This window comes from Salmo salar, chromosome 10, assembly GCF_965601325.2.
Source record: "Salmo salar chromosome 10, fSalSal1, whole genome shotgun sequence".
NCBI classification, from domain to species: domain Eukaryota; kingdom Metazoa; phylum Chordata; class Actinopteri; order Salmoniformes; family Salmonidae; genus Salmo; species Salmo salar.
The window spans coordinates 53,477,135-53,503,412 of NC_138300.1; the positions used below are offsets into that span (position 1 = coordinate 53,477,135).

Sequence of the window (26,278 nt, forward strand, 5' to 3'; positions counted from 1 at the left end):
GACAGACAGACAGACAGACAGACAGGTAAACAGGCAGACAGACAGACAGACAGACAGACAGACAGACAGACAGACAGACAGACAGACAGACAGACAGACAGACAGACAGACAGACAGACAGACAGACAGACAGACAGACAGACAGACAGACAGGCGAAGTGTGAGGAACAACTACTCTTAACTGAGTTTAATAGATAACACATTTGGCTCAGCCAAGATGGCCCACACTAACATATGACTGTAAAATAGTTTTGCGAAAACATAAATTATCCCAAGGGCTTATATGAAAAAGAGAGAAGGGCCAACAGCATCAAGAGGCCCTATCTCACCTGAAAGCTCCAATGATTTCATCCACCAGACCCCAAGCAGATGACTCAAAGGAAGGGAGGGATGGAGTGGTCTGATTTAGTGAACTGTCCTGCAAATATAATGGGACCAGGCCTTGCATTTCATCATGAAACAAACCATATGTGAGACAGCAGCATCCTTTAAAATATGAATTCTATAAGTAGCCAGTGGGGCTGAGGTCTGGATGTGCTGCAAGGCTCTGTGAACATCTAAACTCTTTCCTCACTCCAGACCCAGACAGGAGTCGTGTATATCATTCAGGACACAACCCATAGAGAGAACAAACATCAAGTCCTCTGTCCTTTCTCCAGCAGCTCAACAGATGAAATAGTTCACTTCTCAACCTAAAAGCTTGTTCCACTGTTTTTCTGGACTATTTAATGTGTGTAGAACTATCTTCAATTGTGGTCTCATGTAGAGCTGAATCCATTTAACACACTATCTGTTGTGTTTATATATTCATTCATTTGAGATTCAGGTCTGCAGATTCATCCTAAAGCATATAGCTGGATCTACACAACAAGTCCTCAACTGGTAGCTTCATTAAATAGTACCCGCAAAACACCAGTCTCAATGTCAACAGTGAAGAGGCGACTCCGGGATGCTGGTCTTCTAGGCAGAGTTGCAAAGAAAAAGCCATATCTCAGACTGGCCAATAAAAAGAAAAGATTAAGATGGGCAAAAGAACACCGACACTGGACAGAGGAACTCTGCCTAGAAGGCCAGCATCCCGGAGTCGCCTCTTCACTGTTGCCTTTTCAAAGTCAGCTATAAATACCAGGCCTGGTGTCCCCGATATTTCATAGTATTCTATTGTTTCCAGTACTTGTACTATATTATCTCCAATGTATCGTCCATGTAAAAAACCTGTCTGATTAGGATAAATAATATCTGACAAAACCTTTTTAATTCTATGCGCCAAGCCTTTAGCTAGAATTTTTGCATCACAACACTGAAGTGTAAGAGACCTCCAATTTTTAAATGGACTGGATCTTTATATTTAGCCCTTGGATCCTGATTCATTAATAATGAAATCAGACCTTCTTGTTGCGTGTCCAATAATCTACCATTTATATAGGAGTGGTTAAAACATGCTAATAATGGTCCTCTGAGTATATAAAAAAAAGGTTTGGTATACTTCCACTGGTATACCACCCAGCCCTGGAGTTCCACTGGTATGCCATCCAGCCCTGGAGTTCCACTGGTATGCCATCCAGCCCTGGAGTTCCACTGGTATACCACCCAGCATTGTAGTTCTACTGGTATGCCATCCAGCCCTGGAGTTCCACTGGTATGCCATCCAGCCCTGGAGTTCCACTGGTATGCCACCCAGCATTGTAGTTCTACTGGTATGCCATCCAGCCCTGGAGTTCCACTGGTATGCCATCCAGCCCTGGAGTTCCACTGGTATGCCATCCAGCCCTGGAGTTCCACTGGTATGCCATCCAGCCCTGTAGTTCCACTGGTATACCATCCAGCCCTGGAGTCCCACTGGTATACCACCCAGCATTGTAGTTCCACTGGTATACCATCCAGCCCTGTAGTTCCACTGGTATACCATCCAGCCCTGTAGTTCCACTGGTATGCCATCCAGCCCTGTAGTTCCACTGGTATGCCATCCAGCCCTGTAGTTCCACTGGTATACCATCCAGCCCTGTAGTTCCACTGGTATACCATCCAGCCCTGTAGTTCCACTGGTATACCATCCAGCCCTGTAGTTCCACTGGTATACCATCCAGCCCTGTAGTTCCACTGGTATACCATCCAGCCCTGTAGTTCCACTGGTATACCATCCAGCCCTGGAGTTCCACTGGTATGCCATCCAGCCGTGGAGTTCCACTGGTATACCACCCAGCCCTGGAGTTCCACTGGTATGCCACCCAGCCCTGTAGTTCTACTGGTATACCACCCAGCCCTGTAGTTCCACTGGTATGCCATCCAGCCCTGGACTTCCACTAGTATGCCATCCAGCCCTGGACTTCCACTGGTATACCACCCAGCCCTGTAGTTCTACTGGTATGCCACCCAGCCCTGGAGTTCTACTGGTATGCCATCCAGCCCTGTAGTTCTACTGGTATACCACCCAGCCCTGGACTTCCACTGGTATACCACCCAGCCCTGGACTTCCACTGGTATGCCATCCAGCCCTGTAGTTCCAATGGTATACCATCCAGCCCTGTAGTTCCACTGGTATGCCATCCAGCCCTGTAGTTCCACTGGTATGCCATCCAGCCCTGGAGTTCCACTGGTATGCCATCCAGCCCTGGAGTTCCACTGGTATACCATCCAGCCCTGTAGTTCCACTGGTATACCATCCAGCCCTGGAGTTCCACTGGTATGCCACCCAGCCCTGGAGTTCCACTGGTATACCATCCAGCCCTGTAGTTCCACTGGTATACCATCCAGCCCTGGAGTTCCACTGGTATACCACCCAGCCCTGTAGTTCCACTGGTATACCATCCAGCCCTGTAGTTCCACTGGTATGCCACCCAGCCCTGGAGTTCCACTGGTATACCATCCAGCCCTGTAGTTCCACTGGTATACCATCCAGCCCTGGAGTTCCACTGGTATACCACCCAGCCCTGTAGTTCCACTGGTATACCATCCAGCCCTGTAGTTCCACTGGTATACCATCCAGCCCTGGAGTTCCACTGGTATACCACCCAGCCCTGTAGTTCCACTGGTATGCCACCCAGCCCTGGAGTTCCACTGGTATGCCATCCAGCCCTGGAGTTACACTGGTATGCCACCCAGCCGTGGATTTCCACTGGTATGCCAACCAGCCCTGTAGTTCCACTGGTATGCCACCCGGCCCTGGAGTTCCAGTGGGATGCCATCCAGCCTTGGAGTTCCAGTGGGATGCCATCCAGCCCTGGAGTTCCACTGGTATGCCATCCAGCCCTGTATTTCCACTGGTATGCCATCCAGCCCTGGAGTTCCACTGGTATGCCATCCAGCCCTGTAGTTCCACTGGTATGCCACCCGGCCCTGGAGTTCCAGTGGGATGCCACCCAGCATTGTAGTTCTACTGGTATGCCATCCAGCCCTGTAGTTCCACTGGTATGCCATCCAGCCCTGGAGTTCCACTGGTATGCCATCCAGCCCTGGAGTTCCACTGGTATGCCATCCAGCCCTGGAGTTCCACTGGTATGCCATCCAGCCCTGGACTTCCACTGGTATGCCATCCAGCCCTGTAGTTCCACTGGTATGCCATCCAGCCCTGGAGTTCTACTGGTATGCCATCCAGCCCTGGAGTTCCAGTGGTGTGCCATCCAGCCCTGGACTTCCACTGGTGTGCCATCCAGCCCTGGACTTCCACTGGTATGCCATCCAGCCCTGGAGTTCCACTGGTATGCCATCCAGCCTTGTAGTTCCACTGGTATACCACCCAGCCCTGGAGTTCCACTGGTATACCACGCAGCCCTGTAGTTCCACTGGTATACCACCCAGCCCTGTAGTTCCACTGGTATGCCATCCAGACCCAGAGTTCCACTGGTATGCCCTCCAGCCCTAGAGTTCCACTGGTATACCACCCAGCCCCGTAGTTCTACTGGTATGCCACCCAGCCCTGGAGTTCCACTGGTATACCATCCAGACCTGGACTTCCACTGGTATACCATCCAGCCCTGGACTTCCACTAGTATGCCATCCAGCCCTGGAGTTCTACTGGTATGCCATCCAGCCCTGTAGTTCCACTGGTATGCCATCCAGCCCTGGACTTCCACTGGTATACCACCCAGCCCTGGACTTCCACTGGTATGCCATCCAGCCCTGTAGTTCCACTGGTATGCCATCCAGCCCTGTAGTTCCACTGGTATGCCATCCAGCCCTGTAGTTCCAATGGTATACCATCCAGCCCTGTAGTTCCACTGGTATGCCATCCAGCCCTGTAGTTCCACTGGTATGCCATCCAGCCCTGGAGTTCCACTGGTATGCCATCCAGCCCTGGAGTTCCACTGGTATGCCATCCAGCCCTGGAGTTCTACTGGTATGCCATCCAGCCCTGGAGTTCCAGTGTTGTGCCATCCAGCCCTGGAGTTCCAGTGGTGTGCCATCCAGCCCTGGACTTCCACTGGTGTGCCATCCAGCCCTGGACTTCCACTGGTGTGCCATCCAGCCCTGGACTTCCACTGGTATGCCATCCAGCCCTGGAGTTCCACTGGTATGCCATCCAGCCCTGGAGTTCCAGTGGTATGCCATCCAACCCTGGAGTTCCAGTGGTATACCATCCAGCCCTGGAGTTCTACTGGTATGCCATCCAGCCCTGGAGTTCCAGTGGTATGCCATCCAGCCCTGTAGTTCCACTGGTATGCCATCCAGCCCTGTAGTTCCACTGGTATGCCATCCAGCCCTGGACTTCCACTGGTATGCCATCCAGCCCTGGAGTTCCAGTGGTATGCCATCCAGCCCTGGAGTTCCAGTGGTATGCCATCCAGCCCTGGAGTTCCACTGGTATGCCATCCAGCCCTGTAGTTCCACTGGTATGCCATCCAGCCCTGGAGTTCCACTGGTATACCATCCAGCCCTGTAGTTCCACTGGTATGCCATCCAGCCCTGTAGTTCCACTGGTATACCATCCAGCCCTGTAGTTCCACTGGTATACCATCCAGCCCTGTAGTTCCACTGGTATACCATCCAGCCCTGTAGTTCCACTGGTATACCATCCAGCCCTGTAGTTCCACTGGTATACCATCCAGCCCTGTAGTTCCACTGGTACGCCATCACACTCCGGACTTAAAGGCTTTAATTGCATCAAGAAGTTCCTCCACTGTTATTTGGCCTTCACATAAGTCTTTCTGTACAGATGTTCATTTTACATTATTAATAGGAAAAAAATCCATACAATTAGCTTTGGTTAGTGGAGATGGAGGAGACTGAAATGAAAACATATGCTTAAAGTAATTTACTTCCTCTTTCAAAATATCGTTTGTTGAATCATGACTGACTCCATCATTTGTAACAAGTTTCAATAAAACATTTTGATAGCATTTCTATGTTGAAGATTGAAAAATTATTTGGTGCATTTTTGTCCATATTCCATCCAGTTTGCTTTATTTTTGATAATAAATTACACTGGATCTTTCTTGAATAAGTTCCTCCATTTATTTTAGTTTTTCCTCTAATTTACTCTGAGCCTCTATGGTACAGTTTTTATTGCTGTCTGTCTGTACTGTTAGTCCTTCAATTTCCTTTGTTAATATGGACTCTTTTCACCTAAATTGCTTCTGTTTTATAGATGAGTACTGAGTTGTATGGCCTTTAAAGGCACACTTAAAAGTGTCCCATACAATAAGGGGATCTGCTGTACCTATGTTATGTCTGAAAAAGTCTGTTAGAAATTCTTCTGTCCTAGTTAAAAGCAAGTTATCATCTAGTAGGATTTGATAAAATTTACAATATCCTTGTCCACGGGGAAATTCTGTAAGAGTAATATATATGCCAATTATGTGATGGTCTGACCGCATTCTGTCCCCTATCAACACTTTTTAACTTTTGGTGCCAGAGAGAATGACATAAGAAAGTAATCAAGACGACTAGTTTGATTAAGCCTCCGCCATGTATATCTCACTAGATCAGGGTATTTAAGCCTCCATATATCCACTAATTCCAATATATCCATGACATTCATGATTTCCTTAAGTGCCTGAGGGTGATAGTTTGTGGTGTGATTTCCTTTACGGTCCATAGTGGTATATCCAAGATGGCGTAGCAGTCAGACGTCTTTGTCTTTGTCCTGTCGTGTCCCTTGTATATATCTTTTTACATTATTTTCTTTGCATATCTTTTTAAAATATTTTTCTAAACCTCAACTTCTAAAAACTCTCCTGCAACCCGCCTCACCCAATGTGGCGTGAATCTGTTTATTTTCTAAAGTATTTCTATTTACCTCGGATCTGGAATCCCTCAACTGAAGCTAGCCAGCTAACTACCTACCAGCTATCAGTCAGCAAACCATTGCTAGCGGTCATCAGCTAACCTTTAGCTCGGAAAGCTCTCACCAGTTCGAACAACATGACTCAAACCAGAGCATAACGGACCTATTATTATTTTTACATTTTTTCCCCATATCCCCGGATTCCTACTGCAAACTCTGAACATTTTAATCTGGATCTTCGCAACTAGCTAACCGCAATCCCGGGTGACTACTCCTGGCTAGCGTTTCCATCCCTGAGCAAGCACCAATTAGCCTGAAGCTAGCCTGGCCAGGGCTCCTGTGCTACCACCGAAATCCACTCCTGGGCTACAATATCCGGACCCCTTCTACTGCCGGTACGGGGCACAGAACCCCGCTGATCCTCTACGACTGGAATACCGACATAATCTGCCCGAGGATTCCAACAGACCCCTCAGGCGCGACGTCCGCTGAAGGACCATTCTGCTAACCGTGGTCTACTAGCTACCTAGACCTACTTGGAACCCTACTAATTCCACGACTGGTCTATCGACGCCACCGCACGAAGAGGCAAACACAGACTTACGCCCATCGCGACGTCCCCCAAAGGCTAACTTGCTAGCCCCGGTCTGTTAACTGCTAGCTTGCTTTCCCCGGTCTGCTAACTGCTAGCTTGCCTGCCCCGGTCTGCTAACTGCTAGCCCCGGTCTGCCAACTGCTTGCTTGCTAAACTGGTCTGCTAACTGCTAGCTTGACCGCCCCGGTCTGCTAACTGCTAGCTTGTTTAGCCACGGCCTACTAACTGTTAGCTTGTTAGCATCGGCCTGCTAACTGTCTGAATCGCCGTGTCCCCAGTAAGCCTAACCACTCACTGGACTCATATGTTCACTTGGCTACACATGCCTCTCTCTAATATCAATATGCCTCGTCCATTACTGTCCTGGTTAGTGATTACTGTCTTATTTCACTGTAGAGCCTCTAGCCCTGCTCAATATGCCTTAACCAACCATGTTGTTTCACCTCCTACATATGCGATGACATCACCTGGTTTAAACGTCTCTAGAGACTATATCTCTCTCATCATTACTCAATGCCTAGGTTTACCTCCAATGTACTAACATCCTACCGTACCTTTGTCTGTACACTATGCCTTGAATCTATGCTATTGTGCCCAGAAACCTGCTCCTTTTACTCTCTGTTCCGAACGTGCTAGACGGCCAGTTCGTATAGCCTTTAGCCGTACCCTTATCCTACTTCTCTGTTCCTCTGGTGATGTGGAGGTTAATCCAGGTCCTGCAGTGCCTAGCTCCACTCCCACTCCCCAGGTGCTCTCATTTGTTGACTTCTGTAACCGTAAAAGCCAGAAAGCCTTCTGTAACCGTACAGAAAGCCTTCTGTAACCGTAAAAGCATGTTAACATTAGAAGCCTACTCCCTAAGCTTGTTTTACTCACTGCTTTAGCACACTCTGCCAACCCGGATGTCTTAGCCGTGTCTGAATCCTGGCTTAGGAAAACCACCAAAAACCTTTTTCAAACAGAAATTTGCATCCTGTAGTACTAACTCAAAAAAGTTCTGGGACACTGTAAAGTCCATGGAGAATAAGAGCACTGCCCACTGCTCTGAGGCTAGGAAGCACTGTTACCACGATAAATCCACTATAATTGAGAATTTCAATAAGCATTTCTCTACGGCTGGCCATGCTTTCCACCTGGCTACCCCTACCCCGGTCAACTTCCCGGCACCCTCCACAGAAACCAGCCAAAGCCCCCACCATTTCTCCTTCACCCAAATCCAGATAGCTGATGTTCTGAAAGAGCTGCAAAATCTGGACCCATACAAATCAGCCGAGCTAGACAATCTGGACCCTCTCTTTCTAAAATGATCTGCCGAAATTGTTGCAACCCCTATTACTAGCCTGTTCAACCTCTCTTTCGTATCGTCTGAGATTCCAAAAGATTGGAAAGCTGCCGCGGTCATCCCCCTCTTCAAAGGGGGTGACACTCTAAACTTAAACTGCTACAGACCTATATCTATCCTACCCTGTCTTTCTAAGGTCTTCGAAAGCCAAGTTAACAAACAGATAACCGACCATTTCGAATCCCACCGTACCTTCTCCGCTATGCAATCTGGTTTCAGAGCTGGTCATGGGTGCACCTCAGCCACGCTCAAGGTCCTAAACGACATCATAACCGCCATCGATAAGAGACATTACTGTGCAGCCATATTCATCGACCTGGCCAAGGCTTTCGACTCTGTCAATCACCACATTCTTATAGGCAGACTCGACAGCCTTGGTTTCTCAAATGATTGCCTCGCCTGGTTTACCAACTACTTCTCTTCTCTGAGTTCAGTGTGTCAAATCGGAGGGCCTGTTGTCCGGACCTCTGGTAGTCTCTATGGGTGTGCCACAAGGTTCAGTTCTCGGGCCGACTCTCTTCTCTGTATACATCAATGATGTTGCTCTTGCTGCTGGTGATTCTCTGATCCACCTCTACGCAGACAACACCATTCTGTATACTTCTGGCCCCTCTTTGGACACTGTGTTAACTAACCTCCAGACGAGCTTCAATGCCATACAACTCTCCTTCCGTGGCCTCCAACTGCTCTTAAACGCAAGTAAAACTAAATGCATGCTACTCAATCGATCACTGCCCGCACCTGCTCGCCCGTCCAGCATCACTACTCTGGACTGCTCTGACTTAGAATACGTGGACAACTACAAATACCTGGGTGTCTGGTTAGACTGTAAACTCTCCTTCCAGACTCATATTAAGCATCTCCAATCCAAAATTAAATCTAGAATCGGCTTCCGATATCGCAACAAAGCATCCTTCACTCATGCTGCCAAACATACCCTTGTAAAACTGACCATCCCACCGATCCTCGACTTCGGTGATGTCATTGATAAAATTACCTCTGACACTCTACTCAACAAACTGGATGCAGTCCATCACAGTGCCATCCGTTTTGTCACCAAAGCCCCATACACTACCCACCATTGCGACCTGTACGCTCTTGTTGGTTGGCTCTCGCTTCATACTCGTCGCCAAACCCACTGGCTACAGGTTATCTACAAATCTCTGCTTGGTAAAGCCCCGCCTTATCTCAGCTCACTGGTCACCATAGCAGCACCCACTCATAGCACGCGCTCCAGCAGGTATATCTCACTGGTCACCCCCAACGCCAATTCCTCCTTTGGTCGTCTTTCCTTCCAGTTCTCTGCTGCCAATGACTGAAATGAACTGCAAAAATCTCTGAAGCTGGAGACTCATATCTCCCTCACTAGCTTTAAGCACCAGCTGTCAGAGCAGCTTACAGATCACTGCACCTGTACATAGCCCATCTGTAAACAGCCCATCTATCTACCTACCTCATCCTCATCCCCATACTGTATTTATTTATTTTTCTTGCTCCTTTGCACCCCAGTATCTCTACTTGCACATTCATCTTCTGCACATCTACCATTCCAGTGTTTAATTGCTAGATTGTAATTACTTTGCCACCATGGCCTATTTATTGCCTTAACGTACCTCTTTTGCACTCACTGTATATAGACTTTGCACTTACTGTATATTTTCTTTTGTTGTACTGTATTATTGTCTGTATGTTTTCTTTACTCCATGTGTAACTCTGTGTTGTTGTATGTGTCGAATTGCTATGCTTTTTCTTGGCCAGGTCGCAGTTGCAAATGAGAACTTGTTCTCAACTAGCCTACCTGGTTAAATAAAGGTGAAATATTTTTTTTTTTAAGTATTAAAAACCATATTAAAATCTCCCACCACAATAATAGAATCTAGTGTTGCTTGTAGAGTTGATAAATTATTGTATATATATTCAAAGAAGCTTGGATCATCATTATTTGGACCATATAGGTTAATAAGCCATATCTGTTTATGGTCCAATAACATATTTAAAATAATCCATCTACCTTGAGGATCTGTTTGGACAATTTGCACATTTGGATCAAAATTACTGTTAATTAATATCATCACCCCTTTTGAATTTCTTTGCCCATGGGAGAAATATATTTCGCCCCCACCCTCCACAAAACTTCATCTAAAATTGTTGAATGAGTTTCCTATAAACAATAGATATTATATTTCTTCTCTTTTAACAATATAAATATTGACCGTGTTTTCTAGGCCATTACAATTATAACTGGCTATACTTATTTCACCAATTACCATAATGAGACACAAGTTTAAATTCTATTCATCATAATATCTGTTTGTAAATGTACCATCAAAAAGTAACATGATGATTGAGTGTCTATATAGCTGTACCATGATATTTGCATTGCTACGAAGTAAACCTCCAATTGGTCTCCCTTATTCCACCTGCTAAAACCCCTCCTCATCTTGACTTGGGTTGTCATTCCAATGCCCGGCAGACCACCCCCGACCCCCCGGATCCAATGGCCCCGGAGAGACCGGGACCCATCCTTGGAAAAGAGCACACAGTGCCACCAACAGAACAGCAGCAGATCAACTGCGAAATGCATTTCCATCGCCCTCACCTCGATATGTATTATATATAGCCATTAAAATATATATATATATTTTAAAAAATCCTGTTTATCTTTTTTTCCATAATTAGCAATTCATATTTGTAGTAATGTAGGCAGTTTATGCAAAGGATTTTTACCTCTCACCAGTATCGCCAATACCAAAATTACATTATGGCAAGCAATTATTGTGAATCATCCTACATTGTCCCTAACATTTTTGACTCCATCGCAACAGTTGTGAGACACACACACACACACACACACACACACACACACACACACACACACACACACACACACACACACACACACACACACACACACACACACACACACACACACACACACACACACAACCCCTTTCCCCCACAACAACCATAGATTCAGATTCTCAACAGTTGCACCATCCCAGAGCCCAACTCAAGAAAGGTCTTGATTTACAAATGCATATACAGTTGCAGCTGTATGAGAAGGCCTGTAAGACTGAGCAAAAATGGGCAGAAATGGGGAGATTTGACTAAACATTGTCACGTCCTACATGATGGAGGTCAGATATACCCCCTTCCCCCGAAACACCCACAACATGGTCCCCCGTATTGACCATATGCCCAAGCATCTCCATGCAGTCAGACCTTTGATTTTGTGCCACCAGGGTCACAATAATATACCCCCTCTCTGAATGTCCGAGTGTGACCCCCTCCCCATGGGTTACTGCAGCCGGTGATGCCAGCACTGCCTGGGTGGAAGCACCCCACCGGAATCCCCACCGGCTAGGTACAAGGTCGTCAAGGTTCTCATTAGCAGCTTTGAGAATTTCCGTGTATATTATGCTCTCTCTTCAGGGGGCTCTGGCTTTGTAGGACCAACCCTGCCAGGCAGGCTCAGAATCATAAGGGGACAGTGCTGCTCTAGAAGGTCTCTGACCGCATTTTGGCTGCATACAGACCGCTTACAGCAGGCCCATTAAACAGATAGGGACTGCTCATTAGTATCAGGGTCGTTCAGGTGGGTGTCTAGGGTATGGGGTTCTGGACCATTCCATCAATATAGGACCATAAATAAATACATTTGATGTATCGTTTATTTAAAAAATGTAGTTCCCCATGAAAGGACAATAAATAAATGTATAAATAAATAGGATGTATAATTCATTATAAAATGTATATCCCTCATCTGCACAACATTGAAAGCTCTCACAACCCCCGCTCACAGACATATATTGGTTCTGGGATATGCAACCATTTCCTTTCTCACTCACTAAACACCACACTTTCCCAAACACCAAAAAACACACCATCCATCTCAATACATCCACACATAACTGTGCCTTCTGTCTGCTGTGTTTTTATCTCCACCATGTTGAATTAGTGCTTTTGTGTTCCAAATAGTTATATTTTGAAGATAGATAGAAAAGCCATTTTTTGTTGTTGTATTATTACAATCCATACCATGGCTAGTGTTGTGGGTTTCATTATTTGCCTCCTCTATGAGAACTTAGTAATTTTTAAAATAGCCATGGAGTAGTCTTTGTGTCTCTGAACAATCGGTTATCAATATATAGTTTATCGACTATGAGAGCTACTCATTTCCCTTTCAATCTATGCTCTTTGAAAATTGGATACCGAACTTTACGCCGTTCTACAATTTCCTTAGGGAACTGATCATTCATGCCTATTTCCATGCCTGCAAGTCTTTTTACCCAGGCTTTTAACCATTATTTTATCTTTAAAGAAAGCAAATTTGGCAACGATTGGGCGTTCATACCTCTGCCCTCTCTGTCTGAAGCGGTGTACAAGTTCGATTTAGATTTTGTCGATAGCTTCGCGTGGAATCTGAAGCGCTGTAAGGAGGAACTCTCTAACTACACATTCAGGGACTTCTCCTTCTTTCTCTTGGATACCTGTAAGTACCAGATTCTCTCTCATGGATCTAGTCTGTATGTCCAGTAAGGTTTCTCTCAGAACGATGTTCTCCTTTTTAAGTTCATTAACTTCGGTTTCAATCTTATTGACTGTCCCTTTTAGCTTGTTTGTGTCTTTCACCAATGTCGCAGCTTTTTCATCACTCATCTCGAGGCCTTCAACTCTTATATCCTTACTGACTAGTTCAAGTATACCCAGTTTGTCATTTATTGATTTTAACAGATCGGTTTCGACCTTTTCCATTCCCGGTGGTGAAAAGACTAGATCTTCTGATGTTTGTCGATGGAGATTGCATGGCTGTGTGCTCAATTTTATAATCCTTGTCAGCAACAGGTGTCCACAAATTTGAAGGGGTGTCCACCTACTTTTGCATATATAGTGTATTACTGCAGTGTTGGAGCTAGGAACACAAGCATTTCGCTACACCCGCAATAACATCTGCTAAATATGTGTATGCGACCAATAACATTTGTTTTGATTCGATTTTTAACCTACGTTTTCTTGTTGCGCACCAAGTCCACAACACCTGTGTTTATTGTCAAGGCAACCCAAACGGACTATTGAGGGGAAGGGGAGAGAGGCACAAGAGAGGGAGCAGAGAGAGAGAGCAGAGAGAGAGTATAGAGAGAGCAAAGAGAGAGCAGAGAGAGCAGAGAGAGCAGAGAGAGAGAGCAGAGAAAGAGCAGAGAGAGAGGAGAGAGAGCTGAGAGAGAGCAGAGAGAGAGTATAGAGAGAGCAGAGAGAGAGAGCAGAGAAAGAGCAGAGAGAGAGGAGAGAAAGCTGAGAGAGAGCAGAGAGAGAGTATAGAGAGAGCAGAGAGAGAGAGCAGAGAAAGAGCAGAGTGAGAGCAGAGAGAGAGTATAATGCAGAGAGTACAGAGAGAGCAGAGAGTAGAGAGATAGTATAGAGAGCAGAGAGAGTGTAGAGATATAGTATAGAGAGAGCAGAGAGCGAGTATAGAGATAAAGTATAGAGGAGAGTGTACAGAGAGAGAAAAGAGAGAGCAGAGAGAGCAGAGAGAGAAGAGAGATAGAGCAACGAGAGTATAGAGAGAGCAGAGAGAGCAGAGAGAGAGTATAGAGAGAGCAGAGAGAGAGCAGAGAGAGAACAACGAGAGTATAGAGCAGAGAGCAGAGAGAACAGAGAGAGAGCAGAGAGAGAGCAGAGAGGGAGCAGAGAGAGAGTGCAGAGAGAGAGCAGAGAGAGAGTATAGAGAGAGCAGAGAGAGTATAGAGAGAGCATAGAGAGATTGGAGAGAGCAGAGAGTATAGAGAGAGTATAGAGAGAGAGCAGAGAGAGAGTATAGAGAGATTATAGAGAGATTATAGAGAGAGCGTATAGAGAGAGTATAAAGAGAGCAGAGAGAGAACAGAGAGAGAGCAGAGAGAAAGCAGATAGCGAGAGCAGAGAGAGCAGAGAGAGAGAGCAGAGAGAGAAGAGAGAGAGCAGAGAGAGTATAGAGAGAAAGCAGAGAGAGTATAGAGAGATATTATAGAGAGAGTATAGAGAGAGTATAGGAAGAGCAGAGAGAGAGCAGAGAGAGCATAGAGAACAGAGAGAGCAGAGAGAACAGAAAGAGCAGAGAGAGCAGAGAGAACAGAAAGAGCAGAGAGAGCAGAGAGAGAGCAGAGACATATTATAGAGAGAGTATAGAGAAAGCAGAGAGAGAGCAGAGAGAGAGCAGAGAGAGAGTATAAAGAGAGATAGAGGGAATAAAGAGAGTACAGAGAGTGAGCAGAGAGAGATTATAGAGAGAGCAGAGAGAGAGCAGAGACATATTATAGAGAGAGTATAGAGAAAGCAGAGAGAGAGCAGAGAGAGTACAGAGAGATATTATAGAGAGAGTATAGAGAGAGCAGAGAGAGTATAGAGAAATATTATAGAGGGAGTATAGAGAGAGTATAGAGAAAGCAAAGAGAGAGCAGAGAGAGTACAGAGACAGAGTACAGAGAGAGATCAGAGAGAGAGCAGAGAGAGAGCAGAGAGAGAGTATAAAGAGAGATAGAGGGAATAAAGAGAGTACAGAGAGTGAGCAGAGAGAGATTATAGAGAGAGCAGAGAGAGAGAGCAGAGAGAGAGTATATAGAGAGAGTATAGAGAGAGAGAGCAGAGAGAGTATAGAGAGAGAGCAGAGAGAGAGCAGAGAGAGAGAGCAGAGAGAGAGCAGAGAGAGAGCAGAGAGAGAGCAGAGAGAGAGTATAAAGAGAGATAGAGGGAATAAAGAGAGTACAGAGAGTGAGCAGAGAGAGATTATAGAGAGAGCAGAGAGAGAGAGAGAACAGAGAGTATAGAGAGAGAGTATAGAGAGAGAGAGCAGAGAGAGAGTATAGAGAGAGAGCAGAGAGAGAGAGCAGAGAGAGAGCAGAGAGAGAGCAGAGAGAGAGCAGAGAGAGAGTATAAAGAGAGATAGAGGGAATAAAGAGAGTACAGAGAGTGAGCAGAGAGAGATTATAGAGAGAGCAGAGAGAGAGAGAGAACAGAGAGTATAGAGAGAGAGTATAGAGAGAGAGAGCAGAGAGAGAGTATAGAGAGAGAGCAGAGAGAGAGCAGAGAGAGAGAGCAGAGAGAGAGCAGAGAGAGAGCAGAGAGAGAGCAGAGAGAGAGCAGAGAGAGAGTATAAAGAGAGATAGAGGGAATAAAGAGAGTACAGAGAGTGAGCAGAGAGAGATTATAGAGAGAGCAGAGAGAGAGAGAGAACAGAAAGAGAGCAGAGAGATATTATAGAGAGAGTATAGAGAAAGCAGAGAGAGAGCAGAGACATATTATAGAGAGAGTATAGAGAAAGCAGAGAGAGAGCAGAGAGAGTACAGAGAGATATTATAGAGAGAGTATAGAGAGAGCAGAGAGAGTATAGAGAAATATTATAGAGGGAGTATAGAGAGAGTATAGAGAAAGCAAAGAGAGAGCAGAGAGAGTACAGAGACAGAGTACAGAGAGAGATCAGAGAGAGAGCAGAGAGAGAGAAGAGAGAGATCAGAGAGAGAGCAGAGAGAGAGCAGAGAGAGAGTATCAAGAGAGATAGAGGGAATAAAGAGAGTACAGAGAGTGAGCAGAGAGAGATTATAGAGAGAGCAGAGAGAGAGCAGAGAGAGAGTATAAAGAGAGATAGAGGGAATAAAGAGAGTACAGAGAGTGAGCAGAGAGAGATTATAGAGAGAGCAGAGAGAGAGAGCAGAGAGAGAGCAGAGAGAGAGCAGAGAGAGAGTATAAAGAGAGATAGAGGGAATAAAGAGAGTACAGAGAGTGAGCAGAGAGAGATTATAGAGAGAGCAGAGAGAGAGAGAGAACAGAGAGTATAGAGAGAGAGTATAGAGAGAGAGAGCAGAGAGAGAGTATAGAGAGAGAGCAGAGAGAGAGCAGAGAGAGAGCAGAGAGAGAGTATAGAGAGAGCAGAGAGAGAGCAGAGAGAGAGTATAAAGAGAGATAGAGGGAATAAAGAGAGTACAGAGAGTGAGCAGAGAGAGATTATAGAGAGAGCAGAGAGAGAGAGAGAACAGAGAGTATAGAGAGAGAGTATAGAGAGAGAGAGCAGAGAGAGAGTATAGAGAGAGAGCAGAGAGAGAGCAGAGAGAGAGCAGAGAGAGAGTATAGAGAGAGCAGAGAGAGAGAGCAGAGAGAGAGTATAGAGAGAGAGTATAGAGAGAGAGAGCAGAGAGAGTATAGAGAGAGAGCAGAGAGAGAGCAGAGAGAGAGAGCAGAGAGAGAGCAGAGAGAGAGCAGAGAGAGAGTATAAAGAGAGATAGAGGGAATAAAGAGAGTACAGAGAGTGAGCAGAGAGAGATTATAGAGAGAGCAGAGAGAGAGAGAGAACAGAGAGTATAGAGAGAGAGTATAGAGAGAGAGAGCAGAGAGAGAGTATAGAGAGAGAGCAGAGAGAGAGCAGAGAGAGAGCAGAGAGAGAGAGCGGGGAGCAGAGAGAGAGCAGAGAGAGAGCAGAGAGAGAGTATAAAGAGAGATAGAGGGAATAAAGAGAGTACAGAGAGTGAGCAGAGAGAGATTATAGAGAGAGCAGAGAGAGAGAGAGAACAGAGAGAGAGCAGAGAGAGCAGAATGAGTATAGAGAGAGCAGAGAGAGAGCAGAGAGAGAGAGCAGAGAGAGAGAGCAGAGAGAGAGAGCAGAGAGAGAGCAGAGAGAGAGCAGAGAGAACAGAGAGAACAGAGAGAGCAGAGAGAGCAGAGAGAGAGCAGAGAGATATTATAGAGAGAGTATAGAGAAAGCAGAGAGAGAGCAGAGAGAGTACAGAGAGATATTATAGAGAGAGTATAGAGAGAGCAGAGAGAGTATAGAGAAATATTATAGAGGGAGTATAGAGAGAGTATAGAGAAAGCAAAGAGAGAGCAGAGAGAGTACAGAGACAGAGTACAGAGAGAGATCAGAGAGAGAGCAGAGAGAGAGCAGAGAGAGAGTATAAAGAGAGATAGAGGGAATAAAGAGAGTACAGAGAGTGAGCAGAGAGAGAGTATAGAGAGAGAGTATAGAGAGAGAGAGCAGAGAGAGAGTATAGAGAGAGAGCAGAGAGAGAGCAGAGAGAGAGAGCAGAGAGAGAGCAGAGAGAGAGCAGAGAGAGAGCAGAGAGAGAGTATAAAGAGAGATAGAGGGAATAAAGAGAGTACAGAGAGTGAGCAGAGAGAGATTATAGAGAGAGCAGAGAGAGAGAGAGAACAGAAAGAGAGCAGAGAGATCAGAATGAGTATAGAGAGAGCAGAGAGCGAGCAGAGAGAGAGCAGAGAGAGAGAGCAGAGAGAGAGAGCAGAGAGAGCAGAGAGAGAGCAGAGAGAGAGAGCAGAGAGAGAGAGCAGAGAGAGCGCAGAGAGAGAGCAGAGAGAGAGAGCAGAGAGAGAGCAGAGAGAGAGCAGAGAGAGAGCAGAGAGAGCGCAGAGAGAGAGCAGAGAGAGAGAGCAGAGAGAGAGAGCAGAGAGAGAGAGCAGAGAGAGAGAGCAGAGAGAGAGAGCAGAGAGAGAGCAGAGAGAAAGTATAGAGCGAGAGCAGAGAGAGAGAGAGCAGAGAGAGAGAGCAGAGAGAGAGCAGAGAGAGAGCAGAGAGAGAGCAGAGAGAGAGCAGAGAGAGAGAGCAGAGAGAGAGCAGAGAGAAAGCAGAGAGAGTAAAGTACGGCCCTCCTAGCATGTGCTCTTTCATATGGAATGAATCCATCACCATAAACAATTTTACAACCAGTTAAAGGTAACTGGCCATGCTGAACATATGTAAGAACTAACTAACCATGATTTACTTTAAGCACTGCAATGTGAACTCAGAGACCATATCGTTGTCTCGGAGAGACACCATTCGTGTACTTCATTTCAAATGTTTTCATCAAAGCTGAGCGTCTAGTTAATCAATGGTAGTATGAAACACCTCCTGGAAGGGCTTTTTGGATGGCAATACAGATACACGTTTAGCCTTTCCATTAAAACAATCCGAAACCTACAAAAGGATAATGGTTCTCTCTCTGGCATGGGACAGAATATTATTGGGAGAATGCTTCTGACTTTCCATTTGCAAGACACACACATAGGAACACACACACACACACACACACACACACACACACACACACACACACACACACACACACACACACACACACACACACACACACACACACACACACACACACACACACACACACACACACACACACACACACGCTGAAGGAGCAGTGAGTTGGCTCTGTGTCCACACTAACATCCTGTCCTTCAGTTGTTTGTCTCAAATGTTCCCCTCCAGCATGTTAATGCAGATTCACAGTCAGTAATGGACTTCCTAATTTACAGCACATAACCCATGAGTGTACGACATAAAGTTGGCAAACAAATCCACAGTTAAACCTACAAGTGGCAGAAGTTGCTCTGGATAACATCGCCTGTTAAAAACTAGAATGGGAGGGGGGGACCTGCACTTTTGGATTCTATGATTCAACTCAGTGACCAGACAGCAGGTCAACTCACTCTTAACCCTAAACCACAGCCCTGGGCCTTACCTGCTTGAGGAAGAGAAGATAGAGGGGAGGGGAGGGGAGGGGAGAGGAGAGGAGAGGAGAGGAGAGGAGAGGAGAGGAGAGGAGAGGAGAGGAGAGGAGAGGAGAGGAGAGGAGAGGAGAGGAGAGGAGAGGAGAGGAGAGGAGAGGAGAGGAGAGGAGAGGAGAGGAGAGGAGAGAATTACAGAATGGACATGCCCTGGTTTTGACAGACTTAGACCAAGCCAGTGTCAGGTGAAAGGCGGAGGGGTGAGGAGACAGAGGGGAGGAGAGAGAGGGGAGTTGGGGCTAAATGCTGCAGTTTCCCCCGAAGCACCCCAAGACTCGCACAGCCCCTCAGGCAGAGAGCGAGGTTGGGGTCAATCCAGGTCCATGACTGTAGCCCACAGTGGCCGCAGGAAATGGTGCACTGAAAGGAACATCGGACATCAACTTTCAGTTCTCCCCGGTCTGGGTTGACACAGGTCAGTCCGCTGACAGATAGGGTTGGACTAGAGCCTAAAACAACCCAGCTCTGCCCTCTGGTTAGTGGGGTTGCACCTTACAATTCCATTCATTCTGCCTTCATTTAAAATGCATAACACAGCTCGGGGAGAAACATATGCTAATGACGACACCTAGAAGTAGGTACATGTTGGAAACTACGCAGTCAGTTTCTGGAGCAAGGCTGCAGTATACAGTGTTGTGTGCAAAAAATAAAGAAGCATGGAAACTTTAAAAACCAAACAATAAATTAACACGAACGGGGAGGAGGAGAGGAGCAGAGGAGGGAAAATGCTCATTGGAAAAAAAACACAAGACTTCCTGGTACGGCATCTTAAGCGAATAAACAGCAGCTCATTTCTTGCCTCTCTTAAAGAGAAGCTGTTGGTTCCGAGTCGGTCCAGAGAGGATGTAAAATGGTTGTCGTTATTTTTACAAGAAGCACAACATTTACTTGACCTATTATTGGAGGGAGAGTGGGAGGATAACCTCCATCTGAAAACAATTAGACCAGCTCCAATACTTAGTGTGGGAACGGCCTTCACAGAGAGAGACATGAGGCTCTACCTTAGACAAACCCTTTTAAACACACACCCCTCCTCTCCCCTCTCCCCCTTTCCGCTCCCCTCTTCACTCCTCTCCTCTGTGTGTGTGTGTGTGTGTGTGTGTGTGTGTGTGTGTGTGTGTGTGTGTGTGTGTGTGTGTGTGTGTGTGTGTGTGTGTGTGTGTGTGTGTGTGTGTGTGTGTGTGTGTGTGTTGGCCACATCAGTCTGGCTCAGACCATTAGCCTTAATGAGCTAACCATGTTTACTTGATTATTAGTCCATCCAGCTGTGATGGCTACCTGGCTGCCCACATCCAGACTGGAGACTGCATTCATGGACACAGTCTACTTGGATTCTCGGCTGCCCACCTATTTTTTTTGTGTGTGTGTGTGTGTGTGTGGTGTGTGTGTGTGTGTGTGTGTGTGTGTGTGTGTGTGTGTGTGTGTGTGTGTGTGTGTGTGTGTGTGTGTGTCTGGGGGGGGTGTATGCCTGCATGCATGCCTTGCTGGTGTGTGTGTGTGTGTGTGTGACGTGTGCTACCAGACGGCCATCAAGCTTTGGGAGGAAAAACGAACCGGGCTGAAATAATAAGGTGAGGAAAAGGCTTGATATTCCTCCATTTCAGCCAGTCAGGCCATCCGTTTAACCCTGTCTACTCCCAGACACTGAAGCCTGTTGGATGTCTTTCAAAAGCACCTTGAAGGCCAGCAGTGGCGGCAACGAACAGGGGACTATGCATTCTTATCTACTCTGACACACACACACACACACACACACACACACACACGCTCAAACACACACACACACGCTCAAACACACACACACATATGCTCAAACACACACACACACGCTCAAACACACACACACATGCTCAAACACACACACGCTCACACACACACACGCTCAAACACATACACGCTCAAACACACACACACACATTTCTGACCTTCCTCTTTATTACCCTCTAAGGGAACCAATCATGAGTCACCAACCTGCTTATTCTCATAAAGCACATAAAAGTGTCACAGCACCATAGAGGATATATAGGACTCAGCATCGATCGGCTGTAGGAGAGAGAGACTGTCTGAGACTGAAAACAGACAGCTTTCTCCTACTCTCGCTCCTCACAATATAGGACTCAGCATCGATCGGCTGTAGGTGAGAGAGAGAGACTGTCTGAGACTGAAAACAGACCGCTTTCTCCTACTCTCGCTCCTCTCAATACTTCAGTAAAATCCACTCACCCAAACGACGAGAAACTAAGGTAATTGGTTAACTGTGGAAGGACTCAAGGAGGTGACTTTAATCAAGGTTATTGGTTCACTGGGGAAGGACCAGAGGTTATTGGTTCACTGGGGAAGGACCAGAGGTTATTGGTTCACTGGGGAAGGACCAGAGGTTATTGGTTCACTGGGGAAGGACCAGAGGTTATTGGTTCACAGGGGAAGGACCAGAGGTTATTGATTCACAGGGGAAGGACCTAAGGGTATTGGTTCAATGGGGAAGGACTCAATGTTATTGGTTCACTGGGGAAAGACTCAATGTTATTGGTTCACTGGGGAAGGACCTAAGTTTATTGGTTCACTGGGGAAAGACTCAATGTTATTGGTTCACTGGGGAAGGACCTAAGGTTATTGGTTCACTGGGGAAGGACCCAAGTTTATTGGTTCACTGGGGAAGGACACAAGTTTATTGGTTCACTGGGGAAAGACTCAATGTATTGGTTCACTGGGGAAGGACTCAAGGTTATTGGTTCACTGGGGAAGGACCTAAGTTTATTGGTTCACTGGGGAAAGACTCAATGTTATTGGTTCACTGGGGAAGGACCTAAGTTTATTGGTTCACAGGGGAAGGACTCAATGTTATTGGTTCACTGGGGAAAGACCTAAGTTTATTGGTTCACTGGGGAAGGACCTAAGTATATTGGTTCAATGGGGAAGGACTCAATGCTATTGGTTCACTGGGGAAAGACCCAAGATTATTGGTTCGCTGGGGAAGGACCTAAGTTTATTGGTTCACTGGGGAAGGACCTAGGTTTATTGGCTCACTGGGGAAGAACCTAAGTTTATTGGTTCACAGGGGAACGACCTACGTTTATTGGTTCACTGGGGAAGGACTCAATGTTATTGGTTCACTGGGGAAGGACCCAAGATTATTGGTTCACTGGGGAAGGACGTAAGGTTATTGGTTCAATGGGGAAGGACTCAAGGTTATTGGTTCACTGGGGAAGGACTCAAGGTTATTGGTTCACTGGGGAAGGACTCAAGGTTATTGGTTCACTGGGGAAGGACTCAAGGTTATTGGTTCACTGGGGAAGGACTCAAGGTTATTGGTTCACTGGGGAAGGACCTAAGGTTATTGGTTCACTGGGGAAGGACCTAAGGTTATTGGTTCACTGGGGAAGGACCTAAGGTTATTGGTTCACTGGGGAAGGACCCAAGTTTATTGGTTCACAGGGGAAGGACCTAAGGTTATTGGTTCACAGGGGAAGGACTTAAGCTTATTGGTTCACAGGGGAAGGACCTAAGGTTATTGGTTCACAGGGGAAGGACCTAAGGTTATTGGTTCACAGGGGAAGGACCTAAGGTTATTGGTTCACAGGGGAAGGACCTAAGGTTATTGGTTCACTGGGGAAGGACCCAAGTTTATTGGTTCACTGGGGAAAGGCTCAATGTTATTGGTTCACTGGGGAAGGACTCAAGGTTATTGGTTCACTGGGGAAGGACCTAAGTTTATTGGTTCACTGGGGAAAGACTCAATGTTATTGGTTCACTGGGGAAGGACCTAAGTTTATTGGTTCACAGGGGAAGGACTCAATGTTATTGGTTCACTGGGGAAAGATCTAAGTTTATTGTTTCACAGGGGAAGGACCTAAGTTTATTGGCTCACTGGGGAAGAACCTAAGTTTATTGGTTCACAGGGGAACGACCTACATTTATTGGTTCAATGGGGAAGGACTCAATGTTATTGGGTCACTGGGGAAAGACCTAAGGTTATTGGTTCACTGGGGAAAGACCTACGTTTATTGGTTCACTGGGGAAGGACTCAATCTTATTGGCTCACTGGGGAAGGACCTAAGGTTATTGGTTCACTGGGGAAAGACCTAAGGTTATTGGTTAAATGGGGAAGGACCTAAGTTTATTGGTTCACAGGGGAAGGACCTACGTTTATTGGTTCACCTGGGGAAGGACTCAATGTTATTGGTTAACTGGGGAAGGACTCAAAATTATTGGTTCACTGGGGAAGGACCTAAGCTTATTGGTTCACAGGGGAAGTACCTAAGGTTATTGGTTCACAGGAGAAGGACCTTAGTTTATTGGTTCACTGGGGAGAGACTCAATGTTATTGGTTCACTGGGGAGAGACTCAATGTTATTGGTTCACTGGGGAAGGACTCAAGGTTATTGGTTCACTGGGGAAGGACCTAAGTTTATTGGTTCACTGGGGAAAGACTCAATGTTATTGGTTCACTGGGGAAGGACCTAAGTTTATTGGTTCACAGGGGAAGGACTCAATGTTATTGGTTCACTGGGGAAAGACCTAAGTTTATTGGTTCACTGTGGAAGGACCTAAGTTTATTGGTTCACTGGGGAAGGACCTAAGTTTATTTGTTCACTGGGGAAGGACTCAATGTTATTGGTTCACTGGGGAAGGACTCAATGTTATTGGTTCACTGGGGAAGGACCTAAGGTTATTGGTTCACTAGGGAAGGACCTAAGGTTATTGGTTCAATGGGGAAGGACTCAATGTTATTGGGTCACTGGGGAAAGACCTAGGTTTATTGGTTCACTGGGAAAGGACCTAAGTGTATTGGTTCACTGGGGAGGGACTCAATATTATTGGTTCACTGGGGAAATACCTAAGTTTATTGGTTCACTGGGGAAGGACTAAATCTTATTGGCTCACTGGGGAAGGACCTACGTTTATTGGTTCACAGGGGAAGTACCTAGGTTTGTTGGTTCACAGGGGAAGGACCGAAGTTTATTGGTTCACTGGGGGAAGGACTCAATGTTATTGGTTCACTGGGGAAAGACCTAAGGTTATTGGTTCACTGGGGAATGACTCAATGTTATTGGTTAACTGGGAAAGGACCTAAGTTTATTGGTTGACTGGGGAAGGACCTAGGTTTATTGGCTCACTGGGGAAGAACCTAAGTTTATTGGTTCACTGGGGAAGGACTCAATGTTATTGGTTCACTGGGGAAGGACCTAAGGTTATTGGTTCACTAGGGAAGGCCCTAAGGTTATTGGTTCAATGGGGAAGGACTCAATGTTATTGGGTCACTGGGGAAAGACCTAGGTTTCTTGGTTCACTGGGAAAGGACCTAAGTGTATTGGTTCACTGGGGAGGGACTCAATGTTATTGGTTCACTGGGGAAATACCTAAGTTTATTGGTTCACTGGGGAAGGACTCAATCTTATTGGCTCACTGGGGAAGGACCTAAGTTTATTGGTTCACAGGGGAAGGACCTAAGTTTATTGGTTCACAGTGGAAGGACCTAAGTTTATTGGTTCACTGGGGAAGGACCTAAGTTTATTGGTTCACAGGGGAAGGACCTAAGTTTATTGGTTCACTGGGGGAAGGACTCAATGTTATTGATTCACTTGGGAAAGACCTAAGGTTATTGGTTCACTGGGGAAGGACTCAATGTTATTGGTTAACTGGGAAAGGACCTAAGTTTATTGGTTGACTGGGAAAGGACCTAAGTTTATTGGTTCACTGGGGAAGGACTCAATGTTATTGGTTCACTGGGGAAGGACTAAATGTTATTGGTTCACTGGGGAAGGACTCAATGTTATTGGTTCACTGGGGAAGGACCTAAGTTTATTGGATCACTGGGGAAAGACTCAATGTTATTGGTTCACTGGGGAAGGACTCAAGATTATTGGTTCACTGGGGAAGGACCAAAGTTTATTGGTTCACAGGGGAAGGACCTAGGTTTATTGGCTCACTGGGGAAGAACCTACGTTTATTGGTTCACAGGGGAAAGACCTACATTTATTGGTTCACTGGGGAAGGACTCAATGTTTTTGGTTCACTGGGGAAGGACCCAAGATTATTGGTTCACTGGGGAAGGACCTAAGGTTATTGGTTCACTGGGGAAGGACTCAATGTTATTGGTTCACTGGGGAAGGACCTAAGGTTATTGGTTCACTGGGGAAGGACTCAATGTTATTGGTTCACTGGGAAAGACCTACGTTTATTGGTTCACTGGGGAAGGATTCAATCTTATTGGCTAACTGGGGAAGAACCTAAGTTTATTGGTTCACAGGGGAAGTACCTAAGTTTGTTGGTTCACTGGGGAAGGACCTAAGGTTATTTGTTCACTGGGGAAAGACCTAAGGTTATTGGTTAAATGGGGAAGGACCTAAGTTTATTGGTTCACTGGGGAAGGACCTAAGTTTATTGGTTCACCTGGGGAAGGACTCAATGTTATTGGTTCACTGGGGAAAGACCTAAGGTTATTGGTTCACTGGGGAAGGACTCAATGTTATTGGTTCACTGGGGAAGGACCTAAGTTTATTGGTTCACTGGGGAAGGACCTAAGTTTATTGGTTGACTGGGAAAGGACCTAAGTTTATTGGTTGACTGGGAAAGGACCTAAGTTTATTGGTTCACTGGGGAAGGACCCAATGTTATTGGTTCACTGGGGAAGGACCCAATGTTATTGGTTCACTGGGGAAGGACCCAATCTTATTGGTTCACTGGGGAAGGACCCAATCTTATTGGTTCACTGGGGAGCGATCCAAGGTGCTGACTTTAATTAGGATAATATGTAGCAGGGAGGAGGGGAGTATGGAGGGGAGAGGGAGGGGAGAGAGGGAGGGGACTAGGGAGGAGGGGGGGGAAGAGAGGGAGGGGAGAGAGGGAGGAGCGAGGGAGAGGGAGGGTACTAGGGAGGGGAGGGAGGGAGGTGAGAGGGAGGGGAGAGGGAGGAGAGAGAGGGAGGAGAGAGGGAGAGGACTAGGGAGGGCAGAGAGGGAGGGGAGAGAGGGAGGGGAGAGAGGGAGGAGAGAGGGAGGGAGGGGACTAGGGAGGGGACTAGGGAGGAGAGAGGGAGGAGAGAGGGAGGAGAGAGGGAGGGGACTAGGGAGGGCAGAGAGGGAGGGGAGAGAGGGAGGAGAGAGGGAGGGAGGGGAGAGAGGGAGGGGAGAGGGAGGGGAGAGAGGGAGGGGCCTAGGGAGGGGAGATGGAGGGGAGAGATGGAGGGGAGAGATGGAGGGGAGAGAGGGAGGGGAGAGAGGGAGGAGAGAGGGAGGGGTGAGAGGGAGGGGAGAGGAGAGAGGGAGGGGAGATGGAGGGGAGAGAGGGAGGGGGAGGGAGGGGAGAGAGGGAGGAGAGAGGGAGGGGAGAGGGAGGGGACTAGGGAGGGGAGAGGGCGGGGAGAGAGGGAGGGAAGAGAGGGAGGTCCCTGACCCAAACCTTGACCTGAGGGAGGGAACACTGTCCCCCTGAACACGCTATGATGAGAACTGAATAGCTGCATGAGTGAGTCTCTGTGTGTGTGTGTGTGTGTGTGTGTGTGTGTGTGTGTGTGTGTGTGTGTGTGTGTGTGTGTGTGTGTACAGTACAGTACAGTAGCCTACCTGCTGTGTGCAGT

The 26,278-nt window shown here is 46.7% G+C and overlaps 1 protein-coding gene across 1 annotated transcript in view; it reads right to left on the reverse strand.

The window, feature by feature from the left end:
• anos1b (anosmin 1b) overlaps nucleotides 1-26,278 on the reverse strand; it is a 147,968-nt gene that overhangs the window by 82,821 nt on the left and 38,869 nt on the right. The gene's annotated exons all lie outside the window — the stretch shown is intronic.